The sequence below is a fragment of the Dendrobates tinctorius genome, unplaced genomic scaffold (assembly GCF_039654945.1).
Source record: "Dendrobates tinctorius isolate UK_male_01 unplaced genomic scaffold, ASM3965494v1 ptg000393l, whole genome shotgun sequence".
NCBI lineage: Eukaryota > Metazoa > Chordata > Amphibia > Anura > Dendrobatidae > Dendrobates > Dendrobates tinctorius.
This window is the reverse complement of record NW_027362059.1, coordinates 501,436-508,087: the sequence shown is the minus strand read 5'-3', so window position 1 is coordinate 508,087 and position 6,652 is coordinate 501,436.

Here is a 6,652-nt window from a genome sequence, read left to right as displayed (position 1 = left end):
CCTCCATGATGTTTCTGGAGAAATCCGAGAAAACCTTAATGTGTTCATAGGGGGCTGGAAAAACACCTCTATCCCTTGTGAATTGTAAGATCCCTTCCTTAGTCTCGTAGAAAAGTAGACGTAAGATGACGTCCCGAGGCTTATCCAGAGGGATACCCTTTGGGCGTGGTAATCTGTGAATCCGATCTATAGTTGACTGGATGTCTGAAAGAGAGGGGATTGTCTTCTTAAAGAGGGCTTTAGCATATCCAGCGAGATCATCCTGAATTTTGGTCTCCGGGACCATAATGACCTGGCCATTTTTTGCAATTCTGACCAGTGTCCCTTTATGAGGCAATAACTCTGGAACGCTTCAACGCATCCTAGCAATTCTGAGATTGTTTTTTTCGTGACACATTGGGCTTCATGTTAGTGGTAAATTTAGGTCGATAATTTTTGCATTTATTTGTGAAAAAATCAGAAATTTGGCAAAAATTTTGAAAATTTCGCAATTTTCAAATTTTGAATTTTTATTCTGTTAAACCAGAGAGTTATGTGACACAAAATAGTTAATAAATAACATTTTCCACATGTCTACTTTACATCAGCACAATTTTGGAAATAACATTTTTTTTGTTAGGAAGTTATAAGGGTTAAAATTTGACCAGCGATTTCTCATTTTTACAACAAAATTTACAAAACCATTTTTTTTAGGGAGCACCTCACATTTAAAGTCACTTTGAGGGGTCTATATGGCAGAAAATACCCAAAAGTGACACCATTCTAAAAACTGCACCCCTCAAGCTACTCAAAACTACATTCAAGAAGATTATTAACCCTTCAGGTGGTTCACAGGAACTAAAGCAACGTGGAAAGAGAAAATGGACATTTTAATTTTTCCAACAAAAATTTTCTTTTAGCATCAATTTTTTCATTTTCACATGGGAAACAGGATAAAATGGATCCTAAAATTTGTTGGGCAATTTCTCATGAGTACACCGATACCTCATATGTGGTCATAAACCACTGTTTGGGCGTACGGCAGGACCTGGAAGGGAAGGAGCGCCATTTGACTTTTTGGAAAATTAGCTCCAATCGTTATCGGACACCATGTCGTGTTTGGAGAGCCCCTGTGCACCTAAACATTGGAGCTCCCCCACAAGTGACACCATTTTGGAAACTAGATCCCTTATGGAACTTATCTAAATGTGTAGTGAGCACTTTGAACCCCCAAGGGCTTCACAAAAATTTATAACACAGAACAGTGAAAATAAAAAATATTTTTTTTTCCTCAAAAATGATTTTTTAGCACGCTATTTTTAATTTTCACAAGGGTAACAGGAGAAATTGGACCACAAAAGCTGTTGTCCAGTTTGTCCTGAGTATGCTGGTACCCCATATGTGGGGGGGGACCACTGTTTGGACACACGTCGGGGCTCAGAAGGGAAGTAGTGACATTTTGAAATGCTGACTATGATGGAATGGTCTGTGGTCATCATGTTACATTTGCAGAGCCCCTGATGTACCTAAACTGTGGAACCCCCCACAAGTGACCCCATTTTGGAAACTAGACCCCCCCCAAGGAACTAATCTAGATGTGTGGTGAGCACTTTGAACTCCCAAGTGCTTCACAGAAGTTTATAACACAGAGACGAGAAAAAAAACAAACAATTTTTTTCCACAAAAATAATTTTTTAGCCAATTTTTTATTTTCCCAAGGGTAACAGGAGAAATTAGACCCCCAAAGTTGTTGTGCAATTTGTCCTGAGTACGCTGATACCTCATATGTGGGAGAAAACTACTGTTTGGGCACACGTCGGGGCTCGGAAGGGAGGGAGCACCATTTGACTTTTTGAAGACAAAATTGGCTGGAATCAATGGTGGCACCATGTCGCGTTTGGAGACCCCCTGATGTGCCTAAACAGTGGAAACCCCTCAATTCTAACTCCAACCCTAACCTCAACACACCCCTAACCACAGCCCTAACCCTAATCCCAACCCTAACCATAACCCTAACCCCAACACACGCCTAACTCTAACCACAACCCTAACCCCAACACACCCCTAACCACAGCCCTAACCCCAACACATCCCTAACCCTAATCCCAACCCTAACCATAACCCTAACCCCAACACATCCCTAACCCTAGTCCCAACCCTAACCATAACCCTAACCCCAACACACCCCTAACCCTAATCCCAACCCTAACCATAACCCTAATCCCAACCCTAACCACAACCCTAACCCTAATTCCAACCCTAACCCTAATTCCACCCTAACCCTAATTCCACCCTAACCCTAACCCTCTTTCCAACCCTAACCCTAATGGAAAAAAAATAAATAAAAATAATTTCTTTATTTTATTGTTTGTTCCTGCCTGTGGGGGTGATAAAGGGGGGGTTTATTTACTTTTCATTCTATATTGATCACTGTGAGAGTTTATCACAGTGATGAAAATGAATGAATGGAAATTGCAGCCGGCGGGCGCATTGCGCATGTGCCCGCCATTTTCCAATATGGCGGCGCCCATGGTCCGGGACCGCGGGACACCGGGAGCCATAGTGGCACTCGGTAAGTACCGGGGGTGCGATCGGAAGGCGGGGGGGCAGATGATGACAGCGGCGGCACATCGCCGCTGTCATTCAGTGATGGGGCAGATCGCCCCCGTTAACTGGTGGGGGGGTCGGATCGGTGTCACCAGCCATGTCCAATGCTACAGCAGCGTCGGATATGGCTGGATTGTAATATTTCATCAATTTTCATTGATGAAATATTACTATCGCTCTGATTGACTGTTTCACTTTTAACAGCCAATCAGAGCGATCGTAGCCACGTGGGGGTGAAGCCATGCCCCTGTGGTGAAGTACAAAGCCCCCTGTATCTGCAGGTCGGGTGACCTTTCAGTGACCTAGGTCACCTGACCCGCAGGGGGGGCTTTAAAGTCATGACGCCACATAGGCGTCACTGGTCAGATTGGCACCAGTTTTCATGACGCCTATGTGGCGTCATTGGTCGTGAAGGGGTTAAGATTGTTGCGACGGCTCCTATCTTCTATGTCCGTCACCTTTTGTTCGATATACAAAACCTCCTGTTTGTAGCTCAAGTTCTGCTGAATGAGAGTTTCTGTTCTATCCTCCACTCTAGTGATCCTGCCCTCGTTTATTATTTGTCAGGCACTTCCTGAGGTTTCTCAGAGTCTCGAAGCCCATAGTAATACAGAAGTTGGCTGATCTACCCTCCGACACCTGCTCATCTGGAGAGAGGACTATCTCACACGTGACCGAGTGAAGGAGCACTCATGCATGAGGCCCCCCGGACATCCCTTCTTGGGAAGAGGTGGATTGCCATTACTAGAGCGTTCTTCCGCGGTGCTGTCCGAGTCAATAGCTGTTGCCCCTTTATTTCAGTACCCTCCCTCTAAAGTTTTCCTTTTATTGGATTGTGCATCTCCTCTAGCTGATCATCTGTTTCATTGGCCAGAGTAGTTTGATGAGATAAGTCGTGAAAGTCAGAAAGTAGATCGAGACTGTCTCGCCCATTCCCCATGGCATGCATTGGAGGCAGTAGAGGAAGACCTAGGTTTCTCCTCTGTTCCGTCCATAGGAGACCTTGACTGAATTAGGGAAGTCTCCCAAAGATTTTGGTTTTGTGGCACCCCATGCCCTCTGAGATCTATTAGTTTGCCCTTTAAATTTGGAATTTCCCGACGCCATGTTAGAAATTGACATCAAAGGGCAAGAGACACACAAATCTGTGGTCGTATGTAGAGAGCAGTCTAACTGCGACAACTATAGTGCAGATAACAATAGACAATGCAACGCCGCGATATCTGGCCGGAGAGAACTAGGCTGTGACATCCTAGGTCCTCCCCGCTCCACTCAGAGCGAGGCCCCGGCCAAGCACCCGAGTTCCGACACCTTACCGCTGTGTGCCAGTGTATGCAAGCTATGAAGTATTCTAATGCACACTATCAGATAACCAAAAGATACATATATATCTATAAATCCTGCACTAGAGCTCCCATAAATAAAGCAGCGGTGCACCGAAGCTGTGTTGGCAGAGGTCCTGGACGTTGCAGAAAAATAGTAGGAAGATATAGACTCCGGGACATAGAAGGAAGAACACAAATTACGCTCCAGTAGCAAAAATTCACACGCCCGCAATATATTATACATATATGTCTCAGAAATAAAGCAGCGGTGCTCCAAAGGAGTATCAGCAAATATATAAGGCGCTCCAATAAGTGATAATACACAAATTACGCTCCAGTAGCAAAAGATAACACCCCTGCAATATAGAACAGAGTGTAAAGGGGCACACACAAAAAAATAAATGTCACCTGCAGCTTGAAGAGGTTTTAAGCCTTCTGCTCAGCCCCAGCAGGGCTATGGGTCAGGTTTAAGATAGCAGCTCTTGCTTCAGCCGCCATATGTAATGGAGATCCAGCGGCTATTCCCGCTACCTGCGATCCTGCAGCTCCGGTATCTTCCCGCTTTCCTCTGTGTCTTGTCTTCTCACCGTCCTCACCGCTTCTTCTCTCTATCCGCTTCTATCTTCTTCTTGCTTCTGCCCTGTCGGCGGTTTCCTACCTCCGGCTCCCTCGCAGCTCCTCCTTCACTCCGCCTCTTGATTACCTCAGAGCGCCGGTTTTTGCGCCTTTTTTCTTTGCAGCAGTGCCTCACTTACTTGCTCTTCTAATGTCCGCGGTGATTCTTCTTTACTTCACAGCGATGGCGGACCTGCCGAGCTCTGCAGGATACTTCAGCTCCAGATGTAGCGACGGATTTTTCCACAGCTCCGACCTCCCGGGCCGCCACCGGAACTTCACAGAGGAGGGACTCCCGGACTCCCAATGCCGGCTTCCCGCCAACAGCGCAGCTCCGCTCCCCGCTACTTGCGGTCAGGTGTAACAGGAGAAATATTAGTCCCACTTTTAGGAAGTAATTCCAGTCGACTCCAGAAGGGTTGTGCACACTTTCAGGGACTTTTTTAATCCAGGTTCCTCCTTGGTTTTATATTTTTCGTCGCTTCACTGGCTGGTCACGCAGGAGCTCAGAGCTCACACGACCGCCACCTTGCTGCGCTCAGGCCACGCCCTTTAGCATTGCTATCAACCAATACAAATGCATTCACTGTCATTGTAACATTTACCAACCCTAGCTGGCCATGTGGTGTGTGACACATCATCAGACACATCTTGTTCCATTTATGAAGGAGGGCCTCTGAAAGTCACAGAGCCGATTTTTATAGGGCCAGCAGTCAGCCCTCACTTTTCTTAGAAAGCCATCAGCCGGCTATGCTTTGTTGTTCCCATTATTAAACAGTGGGTCTCCTATACTGTTAATGCCTATGCAGTGAGTGGCTGGGCTGCCAAAAATTAGGACGCACTCAATACCCCTTTGACGAAATGTACAGGAGGGCCTCATGAAAAAAATGTTCCCATTATAAGTAAGTGGGTCTCCAATAGTGTTTGCCAATGGATCCAGAGACTCCCCGGAGTTCCATGCCCAGCTTTGGTGCGTATGCTTGGCAATATCCCCCCCGCCGACTGCAGTAGGGCAGTTCAGATCCTCTCCAACTCTGAGTTTGTCGCCCAGATGGGAAATCACTAAGGGCCACCGCTACCACCAATGGTGTCCTGGCAGACTGCACCACAGAGGCAGGCCAAAAACCTCCCTGCAAACTGCAGGGAAGTCTCCCGACATCCCCCTGGCACTGGGTTTGACCCCCTGCCTGCACATCACTGGAGGCTACCGCTGTGCAAGTTTAGGGCCTAGCAGGCTGTGCTCTTAAAGCCGGCCACAACCCTCCCCTCTGGTTGCAAGGAGGCTCCATGATATCTCCTGTCATTGTGATCGTCCCCCAGCCAACACTAGTCCAGGGCCTTGCAGATTGCGAAATGGAAGCAGACAGCAGGGTGGGAACGGCCACATACGGTAGGCCGCAACTTCAACAAGGATTGCTCCTGGAATCCGGAAAAGCAGCCACAAGTCCGTGACTTTCCTCCAGCTCCAGAGGGTCCCCGAAGGGGCTCCTGCAATGCCTTCTGGCCCCTCTTGAACCCTCCAGAGAGTAACACTATGGCGGCAGTGACTGCCAAGCATGCTCAAGTGGGTTAGCTGGACTCACCACAGCTGCCGGAGGGGATGTGCGGACCACCTGGTGCTGTTTCCGCACCAGCTGGACCCTATGGATTGCAGTGTCTGCACACACCAAGTTCAGTAACATTGCCAGGCCTGCCATTCTTCTGTATCTTCTATATTCCTGACAGCATTGGTGATATTGGTGATGACATGTTGTGTATCCTTGGTGTGTGGACTGTGTATGGGTGTGATTTTTTTGCTATTTTTTTATTCTATATCTGAGGTTAAATTGTGGTTAAATGCAAGATTGGGTGAGAGGCAATAGATTAGCCCTTGCAGTCACATTTTATGTCACGTGCTGAGATGTGTAGTCGTTACACCAATGGTTTAGGCCTTCCGTCCTGCCCCACCTCGGGAGCAATGTTTCTGGCTGTGTGGTAGCGATTATGTGACCATAAAATTCAGTTTACTGATGGTTTGTGCCCTCATATTCCCCCAAGTCTGGGATATAATAATGAGGGCTAGAGTTGAGCGACTTTGGTCGGATCGGGTTTTATGAAACAAAATTTGAGTCGGATGAAACTGGTCC